Source organism: Alligator mississippiensis, chromosome 4 (genome assembly GCF_030867095.1).
Source record: "Alligator mississippiensis isolate rAllMis1 chromosome 4, rAllMis1, whole genome shotgun sequence".
In the NCBI taxonomy this organism is placed as follows: Eukaryota; Metazoa; Chordata; order Crocodylia; family Alligatoridae; genus Alligator; species Alligator mississippiensis.
Window position 1 is genome coordinate 129,691,391 of NC_081827.1, and position 23,177 is coordinate 129,714,567.

The window sequence follows — 23,177 nt, forward strand, 5'->3', positions numbered from 1 at the left end:
GGAATTTGTTATGAAAAACATGTCATTAGAGGGGACCTGTGTCAGTCTCACAGTGCTCCTTTGATGTTCATTACCTAGTTAACATAGAGGGGATCAGCTGCATAACTCTTACAAAAAGCGGGAGTTCAGCTTGCCTTAATATTCCACTGTATATTAAATAAGACATGTTTAATTTAAAAGTACCCCCACATACATAATGTAACTATGATGCCTGACAGCCCAAACTGATTGTTGTTGCCTACAGGGATTTTGTGGGTTAAAAGATGGAGTAGATGAAAAACCTGTGATTTGAGAGTCTAACTTATTTCATCATAAGAAACAGTCCAGATTTTGTTTTAAGTCTTGGAAATGCCCTTTAAGTCTTGCTGTGGTGGTTTGGTTTTGGTTTAACTTCCTTTACTATACTATATAAAAACAGCAGATCATTATAATAGCAGATGAGATGCAGTATCAGAGCATGTATTACAGGAGGGTGTGGTACCTGCTGGTAAAAGAATCATTGGTTTTGGATTCCTTTGCTGGTATCTAGTTCCCAAGAAGCCTTGGAGAACTTATTTTCTTTTTCTGTGTTCTAGTTTTTCCCTCTGTAATATGCAGATAATTGTTCCCCTTCACAAAATATAAGACAAGAACAAAAAGCACTATAACCACCTGCTTTCTTTTTTTTTTCCCCTCAAGACCTGTCCTAAAGGGCAACTTAGGCAGAATTTAGTCACCAAATTATCCACACAATCCCTACCTAAGATCTTAGGCCTCTGAAAAGCCATAGGCATCCAAATTTTCACCCCTAATGTTCAGCTCCTGAGTATGCCCAGGGTTGCCAGGGTAGGCTAGTGGTTTGATTATTTGATCAGGATGTCAGAGACCTAGAGCAATGCAAGAGGATAGATGTGGGGGGTGGGGGGATGGGGAGAGAAGTAAGATTTGCCGTGAGCTGCCATTCCTTTGTAGCAGGCTGCGCGTGGGGGGTTGGATGCCACCTGTAACGGGGCCTGCTGGGGGCTGATTTAACCGTGGCCCACCTGCCTGTTTCTGAGCTAACTGCTTGCCTTGTTAATTATTTAATAGATGTTAATTAAGTGGGAGGCTGCCCATGTCCTGCCCCGATCCCAGGGGGCACTTTCTGCGGCTCCATTCCTCCCCTACACTGCAGCCCAAGCCTCACAGATAGCATCTCAGTGTTGTCATAATCAGCGGCCCCCTACTCTGGGCCCCAGAATCCTCCCGATTGAACCCCACCTGAATTCCTCTCATCAGGGGGTCTCTTCCGCCTTCATATTAGGTAACATAGCTCCCTGAACTGCTTCCCCTTCAGGTGTGGTCCCCCCACCAGGACCTTTGGCTTACTAGCCCTAGCCCACCTCCAGGCTAGTTGGAACGCCAAGCCTGCAGCTCTTGGGCATTCCTTGCAGTGGGCCCCTGGCCTTTTGACCCTTCCAGTCCTGGCCTCAACAGGAATCAGTCAGGGGAAGTCTGGACAGGCCTGAGTCTATGGTCTTTCTCTCTCTCCAGAGACTCACCCTCCAGATAAGGGGTAACCCATCTGGTTGTGGGAGCTGGGGTTAAGGCACCCTGACCTGCCATTCACCAAGGTGGTAACTGGCCTGGTATTTCCTGGGGGCTCCCACACCACTGGGAGCCCCACCAGGCCACGCACTCCCGGCAGGGTGCAGTTTTAGGTCATACCCAGGACCAGGAGCCTCCTTACCATCCCCTACAGCTCCTCCCTTACCTCCAGATGCTACCAGCAGCCTTCCAGCCAGGTGATGTTGTTGCCTGGTCCCCAGCAGTAGAACTACCCTGTTTATATGGGCAGCCCCAGATCCAAAATGGCTGCCCTCATCAGGCACCTGGTGGCTGCCAGCTCCAGGCCCTTAAAGTGGCAGGCACAAACAGTGCCCTGCCACACCACCTCAATATTTATTCCACCCCTATGAAAAACTATCTACACCTTGTGTTCTCCTCAGCCCTGAGGAGGTTCAAACCTGTATGTTCCATCTCCCAGGAGAGTGCCCTAACCAGGCTATAGGCAATAGCCATGTGGCCACCTTCCTCAGTTGTAATTTAAGCCAAAGACCAAACTGTCACAGCTCAGCCTGACTGGGAGCCTTTACTTAGGGGAGACACTTGCAGAAATGTTTAGATCTGTGTTAGTAGAAGTGTTACAATCAGGACTACTGTGGCTATGTGCTGAATAAGGTTTGCTGCACATACCTTAAGGCTAGGGACAGAAGTTACACATAAACTAGTATAAGCAATCGGAAACTGGTTCAAGTCTGTAACACAACATAAGTTCAGTGCCCATAAACTGCTTTCAAAATGGCTGAAACTGGTTTAAGATAAGCCTGAATGGATATAGTATCAAGCTTAACTGATTTAGGTTAAATTGACTTATTAAACTTCTGTCCCAGATTCGTTCCAGTTTCAAGTTAACTCATAGTCCCCCAGCATCCCAGGATGCTTTGAACTTTTCCCATGGACCCCACTCACAGGATGGGTGGGCTTGGCCCAAGATGTCTGCTCCAGTTGAGCAGGGGTGTGTGTTCTAGCACTCCCTGGCTTCTGGCCTGGGCTACTGCAGATATGTGGCTGCATTTCCAGAATCAAAAGTGAATGTCTCTTCACTTGCCTATCAGTTCAATGTACTCAGCTTAGACTAACCTGCAAAGATTGAATTGATTCAGCCTCAGGCTTTCTGACTGTCTGTACTTAGCTACAAACCCAATTTTGCTCTCAGGCACATTGACTTCTACAGTTACTGGTGCCCAAAGTCTGCAGTATAAGCTTTTGGGGGTGCAGGGCACATTAGCTTTCATTTGAAGTCAGTGGGAGCTGTGGTTGCTTAGTGGGAAATGAGGCTGTTCAATTTAATTCTCGTTAACTAGAAAAGAGGGAGTGCTCTAGAGCAGTCAAATTACCTTTGTGAAGTTCCCTACAGCAGTGGAATTATGTCCCTGTGTACTACATGCTGCATTTCGAAGTACATCAAAGGAGGCAGAGTTTCTTCAGGAGAGTAATATAAAATCAATTTTGAATTCAACACGAAGTTTAATCTCCAGATCACTTGAGTGAAGAAAAGTTTTATTCATCTTCATGGTCACTGAGCCACATTGTGCAGCCAGAAAGACGGTAAGGGAAGATAGAGGCAAAACATGAAGTTTTGTGAGCTGTGAGATGCTGCTATGCATTGCTGATTACATTATTTCATTAATTTACTTACATTCTTTGTTGCACTGGCTTCAGGGTATGTGACTAGCTATTCCATATGTTACCTTTCCCTGCCTCACTTGGGGCTGTGTGCTACTGCAGGAAATGTATTGCTAGGAATTTATTTTAACTTTAAGAAACATTTGTTTCAGGTTCCAAAGCTTATACAGCCTTATTTTTTCATTTTCTGACAAAGGTACTATTACTTTCACATGTGCAACTCCTTTAAACTAAAGATAAAAGCAGGGTTTAGAAGGCAACTGTACATTAACTGGCTTGCCTAAACCAGTACAGAACAAATCAAGATGAGCTCATGTTAACATTAGCTTGATTTAGCAAAGAAAAAATAAATCTCATGCTAGAACATGGAAACTTTATACTTTTTAGCCATGAAAGACTTGCATGCCCATAAGCAGTCTGTCTTTTCCTGTGTTTAATGTATTTGTTTTCTAGAATTGATTATTTAAATCTTCAACACCATACAACATTTAAATACAACATTGCTTTTTCAATTGTTTTTATTAGCTAAAGAAAGAAATACAGACAGACAGACTTTTTATGAAGGTTTGTTAAGGGGAAAAGGGGGTAACAATCGAACAAAGGAATAAAACTGTCCGCTATGGGGCCCAGGTACAACAGACAGAGCATAGGGCTATGGCCTGCAAGCCCTGCCCTCACAGTCTAAAAACAAACATATCCAGTGCAACATCAGCCTGCTGAGACCCCTACTGGTACCCCAGGAAGGGGGCTAGCAGTATCACAGTGCGAAGACTAAACAGCCACCCTCAACAATGCAAAACACCCTCTGAACTGCCCAACATGCCTGGAAGGCGGGCACCATCTGCTGGAGGACTACATGCTCAAACTCCAGTGACAAGCGTGCCAACATCAAAAACTGGAAGAGCTGCAGGGCATCATCTGAGCCAGCCCTGGCCAGCTGTTTCCTCTGGCTCTTGAGGGTGGCCATCTTAGCCTGGCCGAGTAAGAAGTTGGCCAGGCAGATGATACCCCCATTGGCCTCCCGGTACAGGAAGGAAAACAAATAGGTTGCCTCTGAGAGGTCCAAACCTCTCAAGGAAAGTGCTGAGGGCAGTAAACAGTTGTGACAGCTGGGGGCTGATGCAGGTGTGCCTCCACCTAGGCACCAATGTCTTCCTAGTTCCGTGCCAAGAAGGTCGACGGCCCAGGGAACATTCCTAGGGCCTTGCGGCCCTCCCAATGCCAGGTAAGACCCCCCGGACACGTTGGGGAGGAGGGGGTTGATCCAGGCACCAAGAAGGAGGGTGTCACTCTTGGTCCAGTTCACACGGAGTGTCAGTCTCTGCCAGTTCTTGGCAGCAGGCACAGACCCTTGCACCCCAGGATGCACTCTCTGCCAGCTCCTGCAGATGTTTCTTGCAGAGCTTAAGACTCTCAAGCAGCCCTGGCATCATGCTGGGCCACCTCAAGCTGTACCACATCCTCCTTCAACTCCCAAACATGGTGGTGAAGCTCACTTGTTGCCAACTGCATGTACTGCTGACAGAAAACTCTAATCTGCACCTTTCCCACATCCCACCACTGCTTCCAGGAGGGGATGGTGGCTCTTGCAGCTTCCCATGTCTGCCAGAAGTGAGCAAAGCAGTCACGGAAGTGAGCATAATACAAGAGACTAGTGTTGAGGCACCAGTAGGGTGCCTGGGAATGTGTTCTGCCAGGAAGGCTCAGTGCACAAGAAACCAGGCTGTGATCTGATAGTCCTGCTGGGGTTATGTGGCTGCGGCACAGGAGCAGTAGGTTGTGCCTGGTAACATGCAGGCAGTCAAGGCATGCCATGGAGAGCCCTCCAGTGGTTGCCTTGAGCCAGGTATACTACCTCACATCAGCATGGATATGACACCAGACATCAACAATGTCTACTGCCTCCAAAGTGGTCCACAGTTTCTGGGCTGAGGATGGATGGGGCTCTGGCCCTTTCTGGCCAAGACGTGTGTCAACTGTGTAATTAAAGTCCTGCACAGGAGGAGAAGGTCATCGTCATCAGCTGCACTCTGCAAGATGTCAGCCAGTGTCTCAAAGAAGGCAATTCATTCTCGTCCAGCAGTGGGCGCATAGATGTTAATAAGGAGGAGGTGATGATGTGCGAACTGCATGCGAATGGTGAGCAGGCAGCCAGGGATGACCTCTTGGGCTACCTCTGAGTCAGGTGTCAGCTGTGGTGACAGAAGGATCGTGACCTCTGTGCTGAGGGAGGTGGCATGACTGAAGAAACTACTGCCCTTCCAGGCAGCATGCCAGCTAGCTTGATTGGCTCCATCAGTGTATGTTTCCTTCAGAAAGGCAATATTCAGCCTTTTCTGGCACAGAAAATCAAAGAGTGCTGTCTACTTCACAGGGTCTCTGCAGCCATTGGCATTGAGAGAGCCAAAGGTTGTGGCAGCCATGTGTGAAGGTGTAGAAAGGGGGATAGGCAAGGCCAAAACAGAGGGAGAACCAACAGAAAAGAGCAAATATGCAGGACAGGGAATGACTGGGCCTACAACTCCCCAGCTGGTTCCTCTCATAATAAGCACCCAATATCACCTGAAAGTCTGCTAAAGTGAAAACTACAATGCTGCATCCCTGGATTGGAGTGCAGTTCCACTGCTGCAGCCTTAGCAGACACCACAAATGTCCCAGGGCCTGGGAACCATTTACATATGTGCTGTGCAACCCTCCAGTGGTGCTTGGTTTGGTCTAGAAACTCAAAGAGGTATTCAACAGAGTAGCCAGCACAGGGAGGTTCCTCAGAAGCAGAAACAGGTTCCACCTCTGGGGTGGGGACGCTTCCTATTGAGGGAGGCAGCTTAGCTGAATTGGGGGATGCTACTCCCTGAGGGAGGACTTCTGTCAACTCATCCTCAGAGGCAAAATCAAAGTCCAACTCTAAGGAGGAAGAGCTGTACATGTCAGGCACTGAGACCTGTTAAGCCCGGGGGGAGGCACTTGACCCCTCACCAGGATCCTCAGCAGCAGGCCCTGTAGGAGCAGTGTCACTCAAGGGGTCTTGGGGGGTGACATCAGTCCCTGATCTCTTGGGTGGGGTGCTCTCCTGGGGCGGGCACTCTTGGTCCTGGAGCCGCTTGTGGCTCCCAGAGGGTCCAACCTCCATATCAGTTTCATCAGGCTCAAGGATCTGAGAGATGGGGGGAGGGCCATCGAACTCCCCCACCACCTCCCCTACCCCCAGCTCACCCCCAACCACTACAGGGTCTGGAGGGGATGCTGAGGAGGCAGGCAGAGAGGGAGGCCACCCTGTTGGCCAGGCCGATCAGGCCCTGGCCCACCTCAGTGGTAGGAAGGTAAAGGGCGGCTCGTGGGAGCCAGTGGTATCCATCCCAAAAGAAGTCCACTAGGAGCCACTGCAGCTTCTTGAGCAGCCGCAGGGTCGCTGCTGCCAGACTGTTGGTGATGAGGACCTGGCCGTGGTAGGAAAGGGTGGGCAAGCACCAGTGCTGCAGGTGGGCTTCCACTCCCTCCGCCAGGTCCTTCCAGTTGCGGGCCGCAAATGCCAGTGGCCTCAGGAACACTCCCAAGTCTTTGAGGCCTTCCCAGCACCAGGCAAGGCCCCCTGGCAGGTCCGGGGTGTGTGTGTGCTGGCCCACGTCCCAAGCAGGAGGGTGTTGCACTTGTCTCAGTCGATGCGGGCCAACGTAACCTGTCAGCTGGATTGGGAGGCCAGTGGTCAGGGCCGGTGCCTGTGGCAGGGCTAAGCCGGTCAGGTGATGTTGCAGAACGTGCAGCAGTGGTTCAATGGCCAGGGCGTACAGCATGCCCAACAGGGGGCAGCCTTGGCAGATTCCCTGACGCACTGGGAATGGGACGCGCAGCACACCGTTCACCTTCAGCAGGCTGGAGGCATCAGGGTACAGGACCCGGAGTGCTGCGATGAAAAGAGGCCTGAAATCGAAAGCTTCGAGGGTGCTGAGTAGGTACCGGTGGTCAACACAATTGAAGGCCTTCTCCTGGCCCAGAGAGAGCAGGCTGACATCCAGGCCAAATAGCTCCGCAGCCGTGAGCAAGTCACACAGCAGGAATAGGTTGTCCTGGATGGTCCTGCCCAGCACACAGTAGCTCTGCTTGGGCCCGATGACAGAGGCCATGACAGCATGGAGCCAGTTTGCCAGTGCCTTCGCAAAGAAGTCAGCGCACAGAATGGAGATGGGCTGCCAGTTCTTAAGGCAGCCAAGTTCCCCCCTCTTAGGCAGCAAGGTGAGCACCACCCGGTGGCAGCTGGTCGGCAGGGTCCCGTCGGTGAGGCTCTCGTGGAAGATGCGGAGGAGGCTGGGCCCAAGGAGGGGCTAGAAGGCTGTGTAAAATTCCACGGGCAGTCCGTCAAGGTCCAGGGCCCTGCCTGAGGCAAGCCCCCTACAGCAGCCTCTAGCTCTGCCAGGTAGAGTTTGCATTCCAGGGCCTTGATCTGCGAAGCGCAGAGGTGCAGCAAGTCCTTATGCAGCTGCTGAGTGGCCTCCAGGCAGATGGGGTCAGCTGCAAACAAGTCCTGGTAGAAGGTGACGGCATGTTCCCGCACTTCACCCGGGTCCATGGGCAGCCGTCCCTCTGGGGTCTTGAGATGGTCCAAGATCTTTGCCACAGCCCGCCGCCTCTCCAAGCCGAAGAAGAAGCCAATCATGGCATCAGCCTCTGCCAGCTCCTGGCAGTGGGTACACAGCCTTGCACTTTGAACCACGTCCTCCGCCAGCTCCCATAGGCATTTCTTGCAGGACTGGAGGCTCTCGAGGAGCACTGTGTTGTTGCCGGCATGGAGCAGGGCTGCCTCAAACTCAGCTCCTGGATGCGGTGGCGGATCTCGCTTGCCGCCAGCTGGGAATACTGCTGGCAGAAGGCCCGAACCTAGATCTTCCCTACGTCTCACCACAGCCGCCAGGAGGAGTAGTCTGCTCGTGCATCCTTCCAGCTCCTCCAGAGGTGGGCAAAGCAGTCCCAGAAATGGGCATCCTGTAGCAGGCTGATGTTGAGGCACCAGTAAGGGTCCCGCTTGCATGCCCTGCCAGGCAGGCTCAGTTCACAGCAGACCAGGGCATGGTCCAAGAGGCCTGATGGGATGATGCAGCTGCTGTGCAGTAACGGCAGATGGTGCTGGGTGATGTAGAGGTGGTCGAGGTGGGCCATGGTGATCCTAGTGGCACTCATCTTTGCCCAGGTGTATTGGAACGTGTCAACATGGAGGAACCACCAGGCATCAATGAGATCCGCTGCTTCCAGCATGGTCCGCAGCTTGCAGGCCAAAGGCAGGTGTGGTTCTGGCCCCATCTGGTCTGGCAGCGTATCGACAGTGCAGTTGAAAGCCCCACCCATGAGGAGCAGGTCATCGCTTTCACTGACATCACGCAGTAGATTGCCCAGGGTCTATAAGAAGGCTACCCTCTCCCTCCCCTCAGTGGGCACATAGACATTTACAAGGAGCAGGCTCTGGCGTGTCAAGGTGATGCGGGTGGTCAGCAGCCAGCTGGGAACAACCTCCTATGCCACCACCGAGTCGTACTGCAGCTGTGGTGACGGGAGGGCTGCCACCTCAGCACTGAAGTTGGTACCGTGGTTCAGAAAGAGGCGGCCTCTCCAGGCAGCGTGCCAGTCGGCTTGATCATACACATTGCTGTGCGTCTCCTGGAGGAAGGTGATCACCAGCTGCTTCTGCCGCAAACCCTCCAGGATGGCTGCCCGCTTCACTGGGTCCCTGCAGCCATTGGTATTCAGCAAGGCAATTGTGGTAACAGGCATGAGCAGGAGAATAGAGAGGATATAGAGAGGGTATAGGTGGGAGAGCAGGTGATAGAGTAAGGCGAAACTACAGACACAGGGGAAGGCCTATCTTTGCCCTATTCTATTCTGTGGACCCGCCCCAGCCCCACACCTACCTCACCCAGGTCACCAGCTTCTTAAGCCAGAAGGCATGTTAACGCATGCCTGGGTCCTGGCACATGAGCCTTGCTGTGTCGCTGGCAGCACGAGCAAACTGCAAACTGCACAGGGTCCAGACACCACTGCTGGATACTTTCCACTATGTTCCTCTGGCCCTTGGTCTGCTCTAAGAGGTCAAGGAGGCCTCCGTAGCTGGGGGCCACCCGGGGGGGGGGTGTTCTCCAGCAGGAGCTGGATGTTCCTGACCGAGAACCAGGAGGGGACCTACATGTGAGTCTGGTGAAAGTGCCCTCGATGGCCAGGTTCCCTAGCTGGCCCCCCATAGCATCCAGGTCGAGGACTGTCTCTGGGAGATCAATCCCCGTATGCTTTGGGGGGCAAATGTCATCCCACCCCTGGGGCCACTTGTGGCACTCAGAGGGCAGGCACTGCATCTCCTCAGCTCCTCCCACAGGGGCTGCTACAGGAGGAGGAGAAAAAAAAAGCCTCAGATTGAAGCTGGGGACTGGGAGGGAGCTGAAACAGCCCCAAAATTGGCCCCAGGGGGGCAGAATAGCCCTGGAGGAGCTGAAGGCAAGCACTAAGGCAGAAGGAGGTGGCAGAGACCAGGGTAATGGGCTGTGGAGGAGGGAGGCAGTAGGGAATCAAAGGGAGAGCACAGGTGGGGGTGGGGGAGGAGCAGAGGCAAGCAATGGTGCCAGAGCCCAGGGAAAAAAAGCTCAGAAAACGGAAAAGGGGCAGAGAGGGGGTCCGCAAGCACAGGCTGGGAAGAGGCAAGGTTTAGGGGGGTTGGGGGCAGGGAGCAAGGTGGGGCACATGCAAAAGGGACCTGAGCTAGAGGAGTTCAGAAGGGCTTCACCTGTCGGCAGCCATCTTGAAAGAAAGAAAGGGAAGGTTATCAAAGCATGTTTTTTGTTTAGCAAGGGAAATATCTGTAGCTAATGAACTGATTGTTTCTGGTCCCTGTAACAAGATTATAGAACTAGTAGATCTTATCTGCTCACGCCTCATTTTTATTCATAGCTTGGAAGAGGAAAATAACCTTTCCTAGATTCTTAAACTCTCACTTAGTTTGTTTAACTTTGAATTAACTGCTTACTGATTTGTGCTCTCTTCACCTGCAGAAAAGGCTACTGATTTATAGACTGTAAGGCTGAAAGGGACCTCATAAGATCATTGAGTTCAACCTCCTGCACCAGAAAGGAAAGATAACTGGGGTCAGGTGACCTTAGCAAGGTGATTGTTCAGTCTCTTCTTGAAGATTTAATATCCTGTTGATATCAAAATCTGGGTTAAGACTCAACAGACTCATTGTAGGTGGCCAGCCAATGACTTTTGCTTGTTCACTGATGTTATTTTGCTTAAGATTTTAGCAGCAAACATATACCATTTGTATTTTTAAGTTAAATTATTTTGATAAAGTATAATAAGCTTAGGCTTTAACATGAGTTATCATAATCTCAAATTTAATATTAAATGGTTGTATTTAAAAAAGAAAAATGTATTAAATTTAAATAAAAATCAAAGCTATTATTTTCAACCCTTCATATTTATTCACCTTGCACACTAAAGTTTTCAAGTTTTCATTCTCCACATCTCAAGGACTTTTCTGGTTAGAAAATATTTTATGCAATGTATTGGTTACTTCTGAATCATGTTTCCTGTTCAACTTTAAAACCATAATTTTCTTATACCATTTTTAGACAAACAGCAATGTTATTTGATGCTATAACTGGTTACTAATAGAAAGCATCATTTGAGAATTTCAGCTCCTGTTAAATCCTAGTGGAACTAAAGGGATGTCTTGGGGGAGATGGGGGAAATCTGAATAAAAGGAGAATTAACACTTTAAGCATATTCAGAAAATTTCTTGCCGCAGTGCCAAAAATTCAGTATAAGCACAATGTTGGGTAAAAGTATAATCCAGCCACATGGATATTATCATACAGCATATCTATGAGCTAAAGATGCCACTAAGACCATTCCTTGAAGGTTTGGAGCAAGTGAAGGGTGATAGCAACCCAGTGGCTGAAAGAGGGGTCCCTCTACTTTCAACAGATTAAGGAAAAGGAGGATATATTCCTTTGAGATGAAACCAACCCAGGCTCATAAGGCTGTATGTTATTACTGTTGTATGGTTATATGTTCTCTTATGCTGACTCCCTCTCACTTTTAACTTTGTGCTTTCATATAATCAGAAGTGTGGTGGCAGAGTTGTTAAAGTGTCTTGTAAGAGTTCATGCCTTAATTTGGATTTGTGTGGAAGGTTGCTCCCAGTCAACCTGTCTATGAATGAGCACCTGGTCATCCGGGCTGGAAACTTGAAGGTGTCTAAACATGATGGTGGCCCCATCATGCCCTAATGGAGTGGTTGTCATCCAGGGGTATGCGTACCCCTAGGGGTACTTAAAAGGGTCGTAGGGGGTATGTAGATCTCTGAGCAGTACGCAGGCAGCCAGGAGTGCAGCCTGGCCACGTGGAGAGCAGCTGGGTTTGTTGTTGGGGGAGGGAGTGAGGCTGGGTCTGCCCAGCTGGGGCAGTGTACGGGAGCTGCACAGGGAGAAGGGACTCCCAACACTACATGCACCACCGGAGGGGGGGCTGTGCCCCCAGATCTGCGCGCAGGTCAGGGCAGGGTGGCCTGGGCTGGGGCTGGGGCTGGGGCCATACCGGGCTGCAATCGGGTTGGATGGTGGCAGCTCTGGAAGGGGGATGGGAGGGCTACAGCAAATTCATGGGGATCTCACTGGGGCTGGAGGGTGTTGCTTGGAGCCAGGAACAGCCCAGTGGGGCTAAGAGGAGCCGCTGGGCAGGCATTGAGCTACCTCTTCCCTTGGTTGAGCCCGGTCTGAGCATATGGGCCCCAGGGGCTGTGCATAGCAGGGTCTGCCCTGAGTGTGGAGCCTAGGCCTCGTTCCCAGGTGGACAGTGGAGGCTTGGCTTGGGCACAGCCTGATTACACCCTGGTCCCCCTGTTCACACCACTGATCAGCAGATAGTGCTTAGGGATCTTTAAAACACAATTAACTCTTAAATGGAACGTGAAATATGAACACAGACAACTCAGTGTCCTAAAATCAAAGTCCAACAGGTATTGTCTCAGCAGTTTCTATATTCAGAGAGAGAAAAAACACTTAGTACAATGATCTCACCCAATCCCAGATGTTACTTTGCTAACAGAAAAGATGGCCACTCAGTTCCTGAAGCAAAGGGTTGGCTGGGATGATCCAGACAGGTGTTGAAAGCTGGATTCATGATGTAAATGATGATGACAACGACACTTAACTTTCTTGCTTTCCCCTTTTATACTTTCTTATACTTTTCTTTAACTTGACTTCTTTGATGACTCCCTGCTTTTGGATCAGTCTTTCTGCCATCAGCATATTGTTCATATTTTATCCTGTTAGCATATTCCTTTGTTCAACATCCCCATTATGAGCACACCTCCTAATTTGGCCTTTTTCCGATGTCTTACTTTAAGCTTTGTCCGTTGGTCTCCTTTATCACCTTTCATTAACATATTCAATCATTTCATCCCTCTAATTCAGCTGGTTAGTGCCAAGTTCAGTTAATTTGAGCTAGTAACAAAACTATTACTATGTTGCGTTAGAAAAACTCCTCACAGTGATAGAAAAAGGAAAGAAACATCATGTGAGCAAACTCAAGGCCATAAGCTGCTTGCAAGAAACAAGGCCAGCTGATATTGCAAACACCAGCAAACTGAAAAATTCAGATAACAATGAGGGTATACAGAACTTTAGGCTGAATATAAAAGAAAATTTTAAACAATGCTATAATTCACCACTCTATAAACAGGTGCAACTTGATCCATATGTGCCTTGGTCCATATGTGCCTGTGGGGGCTGGAGGGGAAGAAGTGGTGGTGCTGCCTAGTGGAGGCTGGGCTCGGGGGCAGCTCCTGCCAACACACTTCAGCCCCAGCAGGTCCCACAGCTGTGGGCAGAGTGCAGGGCAGAGCTGGGAGTGGCGGAAGCGGAGACTCTACTTTGGCCCATGCAGGGAGTGGGGCCCGGGACTGTGGCATGTGGCGCAGCACCGGTCACATCTGGGCAGGGCAGAGGCAGGTTGCCACTGTGACAATATGCATGGATCTCAGAAGCAAAACCAGCAGCAGCAGAAAGGAGTCCAAAGGGAGAACAGGAAGTGAGGGGGAGGAAACAGGAAAAACAAGAGAGAGAGGCTGGGGAAGAACAGTAGGCCTTATAACAGCTCTGTAAGAAACTGTTAATATTAAGTAGGGAGTTGTTCCTTGATTACCCACACAGGGTCACATGAAACATGGTGGCAGCAGAAAGTCTGTGAGGAAGCCCAGGAGAAAAGAGAGAGACCTGGGCCCCAGCAGTAATTAAAACAGATTGAGAGAAGCAAGGAGGGACTGAAGCCCCCCAGGACAGTTGGATTTCAACACAAAGAGCCTGGCACAGACATGGAAACAATGGAAGCAAGAATTCAGTTTGTATACAGAGTTAACCATGGCTGATAGAGAAAATGAAGGTAAAGCTGTTTTACTATCTAGTGGGGGGAAAGGCTGTGAAGTAAGTGCAACACTGATGTCAGGGAACCCTGACACACTAAAACAGTTAATAAAAGCGTTCCATGCATACTGTGACCCCAGGAAAAATGAGACTGTAGAGAGAGATCAGTTTTTCACCCGAAACCAAGAGGAAGGAACAGTTTCACAGTCCTGAAAACTCTGGCATCCTCGTTTAAGTTTGGAGACATAAAAGACTCCCTGATTAGGGATAGGATTGTGTGGCACATGGGACTCTGCCCTGAGGGAGAGACTACTAAGAGAGGTAGATCTAACCCTGGAAGAATGTCACCAAATTGCAAGGGCAGCAGAGTTGTCTAAACAAAGGATCAAAATAATATCAACAGCCACATGTACAAAGCAGGTTTACAGGCTCAGCCTAAAGGACTCTGGAAAGCAGGAACCTGACAGGCCAACTGCAAACACCAACAATATGATTCAGTGCATGTACTGTAGGAAGCTACATAAAAGGTGGAAGGACAAATGCCCAGTCTATGGAAAAGAGTCCAAAAAATGTGGAAAACAGAATAATTTCAGGGGTCAGTGTCATAGCCATCCAAATAGAAAAAAAAAAAGTCCACACAGTGATGAGGGATCAGGAGACTACGGATGAGGAGGAAACTTTCAGTGTAAATTTGACAGATTCAAAGACTCATAGGATACACACATTACAGAAAAAAGTGGACAACAACTCAGCCATATTTGCAACAATGATGCTAGACCAAAGACCTATAAGGTGGGTTGTGGAGCCACTTGCAATGTCCTTCCTGTGAATCTATTGAGTAGCAGCATCAGAATGGAAAAATGCCACCAAGTTCTGTTAATGTATAAGAAAACAACTGTGAGGTCACTGGGAAAGTACCATCTGACTATAAGAAATCCATGCAAGAAGAAACAGTACTGCCTGGAATTTATAGTGATTGACAGGGTGGACACCCATCCACTGCTGGGCAGCCGGGCAGCACAGGAGAGCAAAAGAACGGTCATTAAGTTCACTACCTAACATATTCTGTTAAGATATGGAGACATATTCCAGGGCACTGGACTCTTTGAAGGCAAACTGAAGTTAGAAATAGATCCACAGGTGCAACCAGTATAACTACCAACACACAGAATTCCACTACCTCTGCTAAAGCCACTGAAGAAATAATTGACAAACCTGCAGAAAAAAGGCACCTTCACACTGGTTGAAAAAAACACTGACTGGATCAGCAACCTAGTAGTAGTAAGGAAGCTGTCAGGCAAACTGAGGATCTGCATTGATCTGAAACCACTTAACAGGGCACTCAAAAGAAGCCACTACCCACTGCCAACAATTGAGGATGTACTACCTGAACTGTCTAGAGCAAAAGTGTTCACAGTTTGTGATGTCAAGAATGGATTTTGGCATGTGGAGCTAGACGAATCATCCAGCCACCTGACAGCCTTTAGTATGCCCTTTGGCAGGTATTGCTGGTTAAGGATGCCCATGGGGATCAGCTCAGCTCCAGAAGTTTTCCAATGAGAACCAGGAGCTGAACCAGGATCTGGAAGGTCTTCTGGATATCAAGGTTGTGGCTGACGATATTCTTGTCATAGGAGAATAGGATGATAAGGAAGAGGCGATCTGTGACCATGACTCCAAACTGCAACAACTCCTTAACAGATGCTGGCAGAGGAATATTAAACTGAATGCAGACAAAATACAGCTGAGAAGAATGAAAGTACCCTACATTGGACATCTGCTGACTTTGGAAGAACTATGGCTAGACCTGGAGAAGGTGAGAGCCATTATGGAGATGCCCAGGCCACAGGATGTCAGCCTTATTGGGATGGTTAACTATCTGTCCAAATTTTGTGCACCCTTGTCTTAATGCTTGTGAGCCAATCACATTGCTAACACAAAGATGCAGCCTGGGAATGGGCACAGACCCAAGAGGAGGTATTCAAAAGAATTTTAAAAACTCATCAGTGAGGCCCCCATACTGAAGTACTACAACACAGCTGAGCAGCTAGTACTACAGTGTGATGCATCAGAAGGAGGTCTGGGAGCGGTACTGCTGCAGAACCAGTAGCCCGTAGCTTTTACTAGTAGAGCAATGACTGAAACCAAAAGGAGATACACACAGATAGAAAAGGAGTTACTAGTGGTATTGTTTGGATGGAAACGTTCCAGTCAGTTCACCTTTAGACCTAAAGTAGATGTGCAATCAGATCACAAATCATTAAAGATCATAATGAAAAACCCCTTCCTGGTGCTTCTAAGAGACTTCAATGCATGCTGCTGAGACTCCAGGCCTATGATGTGAGTATAAAATACTACCCAGGGAAGTCCCTGCAAGTGGCAGATACACTAAGTAGAGCACACCTTCCAGAGTGCAGCACAGATGGATCTGTAGAACAGAAGATAGAGTCCATTAGCATGGTACAAGACTTACCCATCTTCAAAAGCAGTCTCAAAACAATACAACAGAGTATGGAACAGGATGGTATGCTACAGGATGGTGTGCTACAAGCAGTTAAACCTACAGGGTTGGCCACAGGACAAGGCACAAATACCACCAGAAGTTGCCACATACTGTACTACCAATGGAAAGATAAATTATGTACACAGGATGGAATTCTGTTCAAGGGAGACAGGGTAGTGATCCACGTAGCTCTGTGGTAAGACATCAAGAATCAACTCCGTGCTTCACACATGGGAATAGAATCATGCCTGAGAGCACAAGAGTGGCCAGGCATGAATGCCCACTTAAGAACATACATGGAGTAGTGTGAGGTATGCAAGGTAAGTAATACAGAGACAAACTGCAAAAAGAGACATTGAACCCACCTGACTTCCTCTCTCAGTCCTGGGAGAAAGTAGGGACTGACTTGTTCAATGTCAATGACAGAAACAATGTCAATGACAGATCTGAGCGCACACTGAGTTTGGTAAAATTCAGCTCTGGATCCAGACTCTGACCCTGGTCACCGTAGACTACTATTTCAATTCTTGGAAGGTGGATTACCTTGAAGACACTCAGGCAGGAACGGTGATCAGGAAGCTGAAGGCTCATTTTGCACGGCATAGGATACCCGACACTGTTCTTAGACAATGGCCCACAATACACCCCAAGAGAATTCAAACAGTTCTGTACTAGATGGGAATTCCAGCACAAGATATTCCCTGGGTACCCACAAAGCAACGGGAAGGCTGAATCAGTGGTAAGACAGCCAAGAGACACTTGTTGAAGGAAAATAAGACCGCAGAGGATCCCTACCTGACTCTATTGAACCATTGCAACACACCTTCCCAGGGAATGGACAGTAGCCCTGCCCAAAGATTAAAGTGCCAGAGAAGTAAGAAGTTACTCCCCATGAGAGACTGTTTGCTACAACCCCAGGGAGGAAGGGGCTACAGTACATGGAAGCAGCCAAAAGAGCAACAGTCTCAACAAGTATCACAGCATAACAAAGAAGCCAGGGACCTGAGACCACTGTGCAGAGGGCAAAAGGTCTGGGTACAACCAGTAAGTCCACATGTGAAAGAATGGCAAAAGGCCACTGTTGAGGGTGCAGTGGGAGATAGATCCTACAAAGTTGTCACAGATAGTGGACAGTGACTGAGAAGTAACTGGAAGCAGCTGCAGAGTGCTGGCAGAGCAGAAATACAAGTGAGCAAAAGATTCCAGGATTAGAACCAAGACAGCTTTGACAACTGGTCAGTCGTCAGTGAGCCCCAGATAGGGGAGAAAGACGCCATGGACTCCACAAAGGAAAGAGATACACAAGCAGAGCCCAGCCTGCAAAACAAAGACATGGACAAAACAGAAGCAGGTGTAGTACTCAGAAAAATCAAACAAGCAAGAAGCGGGAGGCTGGTACAATGACCAGCTTACCTGGATGACTATGAACCCTAAAGAACACAGCAGACCAGTGGTAAAGGCTAGGTCTCCACAGTGAGCTATGTGCTAGCAAACTCTGGCCCAACCATGAGAATAAGTTAATCTTCTGTTTTGAACTGTTGAAAGGAAAGATATAACAATATGTATGAATCTCAGAGGCAAAGCCAGCAGCAGCAGAAAGGAGTCCGAAGGAGGAACAGGAAGTGACAGGGAGGAGACAGGAAAAACAAGAGAGTTAGAGAGGCTGGGGGAGAACAGTAGGCCCTGTAACAGCTCTGTAAGAAACTGCTATAATAAAGTCACTGTTTATATTAAGGAGGAAGCTGTTCCTTGATTACCCAGACAGGGTCACATAAAGCAGCTGCCACACACAGCTCCCACCACCGGGCTCCTGCCTCAGTTTCCTTCTGTGCTCAGTGTGGGCAGCGGAGCCTGCCCGGGCCCAGCCCCAGCCCCAGTCACACTCCCTTCCTCATTGGAGCAGGGCTGGCGGGGAGACAGGGGGGCTGCAGCCACTCCAGGATTCACTGTAGCTCCCCCAACCCCGCTCCCAGCATTACTGTCACCTGCTCCAAGTGCAGCCCAGCCCCCACTGGAAAGACCCCAGCCCGCAGTAGAAGCCCGCCCACCCCCATGCGCAGATCTGGGGGCACATGCCCCCCATGCCCTCCTTGGGTGCTCATAGCAGTGGGAGCCATCCCCCGACATGGCTCAGTCCTGTGCCCCACCACTGGGGCCTTGATCTGCACCCCCCACAGTGGTAGCCTACCCTCACCCCATGTGCAGAACTGGGGTCACACGCCCCCATCCCTTCCCAGGGTGCACACAGCAGCAGGAGCCGTTCCCCCTCCCCGTGCCCCCTTGATGAGCTGCTTGCAGTGCCGTCCCACGCCCCATCCCAGCTGAGCAGCACCTGCCCCACACCATTCCCTCCCTCACTGCGGGTCCTCAATCTGCCCCCCACCCCTTAAAAACAAGAAAAACTATAAAAGGTGTCCATTAGGTGACACTGAGACAGAAGGCGTACACTTGTTAAAAAAGGTTGAAAACCCCTGCCCTAATCTACCATTAAATTGCACCCAGTTTTGTAGACAGTAATGTTATTTTGATGGCCCATTTGGGCTTGGACAAAATGTTGACTTTTTTTTCCATATATAATTTAATCTCCTTCACCCTACAGCTCTCTTCTCTACAAGGAACACAACAGCTAGAAAGTAGAAAGAAAGTATAATGCACCATCAAGGAAGAGTGGCCTTTTAGTCCAGCACTGCTTTTCTGCAGCATGAATGGTTAGAACTGGTCAAAATTTTTCCACCAGAACAATTTTGAGTCAGAAAACTGATTTTACAAAATATAAACATGTAATGAGAGTGTCTTAACTTTGACTTTATCAAAATTGTCATGGGAAATGACAAAAATGTTTTGTTTCATGCTTTTATATTATTTATTATGTAGCATTGAAATAATAGAGTTGAAATGTTTTGGCTTTATTGGAACAAGACAGAAGTCAAACATAATAACAAAATTAATGAAGAATTCTTAAGATTTAATTCTCCATCCTTCAGCCCACTGCTCCGATCTGAGACAAAATGAACTCTCAAATCTAAGTTTGACTTTGCGTCTAAGTCTGAACATTACAAATTTCAGCGAGCTCTTTCAAGAACAACATAAAGTTCTCATCATTATTGATGTGGTGGAGTTTGCAAAATCACTTCCCAAGGCTTAGATACAAATAGCTCTAAAATAATTTTATTTTAGATTATAACAGCTTTGTCATTTATGGAACAGACAGCATCAGGTTGCTGGCATTCTGTTTATACGAAAAGGGGACGTGATTAAACAGAAAGAAATAGTGGGGTTCACTGAATTAATTGAATATCCTGTCTGAAGGCTTCTCCTTGAATGGTGTCATTTCACTAATCACTTAAAATACTTTCTTGAGTTCCATAGGAGGGAAACAAACAAAACAGTAGGACTCACATCCCTGAACAGGCATTAATGAAGCCTGAATGAAATAAGCATGAATGTTTGGCCCCTACTGTTTCTTGGCTTGCATAGACTACAAATATATTCTTAGTACTTTTAAAGGTTAAAATTACTTGGTACTCTTAAAACTGTTGTCTCTATCATGGATGTATCAAGGATGAGTCAGCCTGCAAATGCAGTTATTTCCCAAGTCAGTGAATCGGGAACTTGCAAAACCACAACATAAATTTTAAAGAGATCAGCCCAGGAACAAACAAATATAAATATCAAACTCTTGAAAATGGGAAACAAACACTGTTCCTGTTCACATTTCAGGAGGATACTGTAACCTTCCCTGGAGGGCCCTGTGGAATCAGAAAAAATATATGCCTTAAACTTTGATTATTTTAGTTATAAGATGACATAACCGCTTTGTGGAGAATTGCTGGCTCTGTACAGTAGAACAGATAAGGGCAAGTGTTTGTTCTTTGTAACTCCTTTGCAACTGCTTCGCTCACCGCGGCCTTGAAGGTAGCAAAAAAGTATGTACAAATTTGATTTCCAGGTGCAAGAAGGAGGTTTGTGAACTAACTTCACCTCCCCCATTAGTTCCCATCCTGATTACAGCAAAGAAATAATGAAGTAATATTATAGCCGCTTTTCATGCTAATTTCACTATATGATCACATGAGTTGTAAGCAACTGTTAAAAAATATATAAGCCTCCTGATTTTGCTCTTGGGGGGGGACCCCTTCCAAGTGCTTGGGAAATCCATGTCACTTTGGAATCCCCCCTACAGCTGTAGTTTCTTTTAAATAAAAGCTTCTGTTGACCTGACCCAAAAGTATGCTGCGTGTGTTTCCACGACAATTCCTGGTGCCGTGACTCGGATCCAGAACACAGGCTGAGGAAGGAGGACCGCAGACTGCCCCCCCCAAGCCCCGAGGCGCCAAACTTGAGAGGTAAGAGACCTAATTCAAAATCTCTATTGGGGTTTCGGAGGAGGATTGCCTGTAGGCTCCCAACTTGGCCGTGGTAACTGGATCTGAACCTTGTTAAAACAGGTCAGTCTGAACCTTACTGCCGGCTAAAATTTTGTGTCTGGTAAAGGATCCCATTTTGTGTCTGGTAACGTATGTTTTATTTAGGGAGAAACTGTTTGAGGCACCTTCATCCAACAGCACATCGGGCTTGTAGTTAATTAACTAAGGCAGTGTGGGGGAGGAGGTCTGGCTGACTGAATAAATGTGCATGTGTGTGTATTTAGAAATATGAGCCACTGACCAAGACTGAGACTACGGTTGGGTTCAGCCGCCCCAATTCTGCCTGACAGGGCAGTTTTGAAAGCAAGGGGGCCCAACTGGAACCTCGTGACCCAGTGGACAGGGCTTATTAAATGAATGTATGTGTGTGTATTTAGAAATATGAGCCACTGACCAGGTCTGAGACTACGGTTGGGTTCAGCCACCCCAATTCTGCCTGACAGGACAGTTTTGAAAGCAAGGGGGCCCAACTGGAACCTCGTGACCCAGTCGACAGGGCGTCTGAGTGATTTTGTCTTTTCCAAACCCCTTGTCCCAGTAGCTTCTGCCGAGAGCAGGAGTGAAAGGATCCCTCTCGTGTTTCCCTCCCCATTTCCATTTTATGAGCCGGTGTCGGGTCAAAAGCCTTTTGTCTGGGCAGTAAAAAACCGCGGGGCAAGGCACTGAGCGGCCCGGACATCCTAAACAAGCCTCTCCTACGTCTCCCCGTGTGACTGAAAATGGGAACAAGTCAGTCTAAACAAGTTCCTGTCCCCCTAAGGGGACTCCGGCGTACTTTATGTACACACACTATTCTCCAGAGACTTGCAAGTACCTGGATAAGTGGAACTGGTATAGTAGGGATGATCCTGTGAAGCATTTTCCACAGAAAGAAACATTTGATCAGGATAAAATAGTGCACTTGAGAGGGGCTTTAGAGTCCGGTGGATCCAAAACACCACAAAACCAGTGGGACGCGTTCTTTTATTGATATGATGAAATGTCCAAAAGGCGGACAGAATCTCAAACTAGGAGCCTAAAAGACTCTCAAAAAAAATTAAAACAGCAGTTAAAAGCTGTTCGGGAGAAATTGGCTGCTCCCCCAAATTACATGCCGGCCATCGCTCCGATGTGTCCAGCATTGCCCGGGGCGCCCCCACCACCGGAGCCAGCAGAGGATATCCTTGACCTTTGTTTGAACCCTGCTCTCCTGGGACTCCCACATCAGCAACAACCGGTTCAACATCAGGCTGCAGCCCAGGCTAATGACCCATTAGCTGAAGCTCCTTCAGTAAGTCCATTCACGGAGCCTAATAGTCCGGACTCAGCCACCATATCTGCCACTCAATCATCATCAGTGTGGCAATTTACTCCTGGGTCACAACCCACCACAGGTGTATTTAGAAGAATGGAAATAGGCATGGAAAGATCTCCCATCAATCTGAGATCCCGAACTGCACAAGTTTACCCCCTAAGACAAATGCCAGGCATTGGCACCGATGGACAAAATATAGTAACTGTGCATGCACCCTGGACTCCAGGTGATCTCTACAATTTAACTCAAAAGTTCCCAAAAATCAGGGAAGACCCAGAAAAATTTCAAGAAGAATTGCAGACTGTTATAAATTGTTATAATCCAACATGGGCTGACATTAATCAGCTCATGCGATCGATTTTGCCCAAGGAAACTATGCTACGTCTGTAAGCTGCCTGTAGTTGGCCAGATTAAAACCCAGGGATTGGCCAAGACTTTATTAACAAGAGAAATGCTTTGGTTCAGGCAGTTCTCACAATTTGCCCAAAAAAGGCAGACTGGACCAAAATAAATACCTATAAACAAAACAAAAATGAACACCCCAGTGACTATTTTAGAACGCTTCAAACAGGCATTTGAACGATACTCAGGAATGGATAACCCAGTCGGAAATGCTAAACAAGCAATAGTGGCAACATTCGTCCAGGGACTTAACCCTAAAATTGCTGAGAAAATTCAAACAGTAATTATTGGCTGGAAAACTAAAGATTTGACCGAAGTCCTTGCTGCAGCTAACCATTTTCATAACAAATTGGAATGGTTTAAAGACAATGCTGAGTTTAAGTTAATGGTCTTACAGATTTCTCAGTTGCAGGGTCCAGGTAGAGGAAGGGGACGAGGACGGGGAAGGGGAGGCCCGGGTAGATTCAGGGGAAGAGATAGATCCTTGAGCCCACAAAACCCAGGCTATGGGAACCAATGTCATTATTGCAAGCAAGAAGGACATTGGAAATCAGAATGCCCCAACCGCCCCGGCCAAGGACCCGGGACCCCAGCCCCCACCTCCACTTCCTGTCAATTTTCCCAGTCTTGAATAGGACAGCCTGAGGGACAGTGACATCATTGCTCCTTTGCTTGCTACTGACCAATCTGGTCTGTTTGTTAAATGCCTTATTTCTGATAAACCTGTCTCCTGTCTTGTCGACACCGGAGTGTCCCGCTCCACGCTAAAGGCTGCTGAGTTTCCTTTTCTACCTTATTCTCCTGAAACTGTAAATGCTGTCGGTATAGGCAGACAACCTATCCCACATCCCGTCTCTGAACCTGTTTCCATCTCTATTGGCCCTTTGTCTGAAAATCATGCCTTTTTTCTTAGCCCCTGTGCACCTGTCAACCTTCTTGATAAGGAT

The 23,177-nt window shown here is 48.1% G+C and overlaps 1 protein-coding gene across 4 annotated transcripts in view; it reads left to right on the top strand.

Moving 5' to 3' along the window:
• Nucleotides 1–23,177, top strand: part of LOC132250202 (endogenous retroviral envelope protein HEMO-like) — a 100,491-nt gene that overhangs the window by 71,676 nt on the left and 5,638 nt on the right. Inside the window, exons 2-3 of one of the 4 annotated variants that reach the window (XM_059726622.1) lie at nt 10,233–10,344; nt 20,314–20,453. The exons of 1 other annotated variant lie outside the window; for it this stretch is intronic. The gene's annotated coding sequence lies outside the window, so the exon portion shown is untranslated. Of the gene's footprint in view, nt 1–9,938; nt 10,345–20,313; nt 20,454–23,177 lie in introns of those variants that run through there. 2 more of the 4 variants (XM_059726623.1, XM_059726621.1) reach the window with 2 other exon arrangements.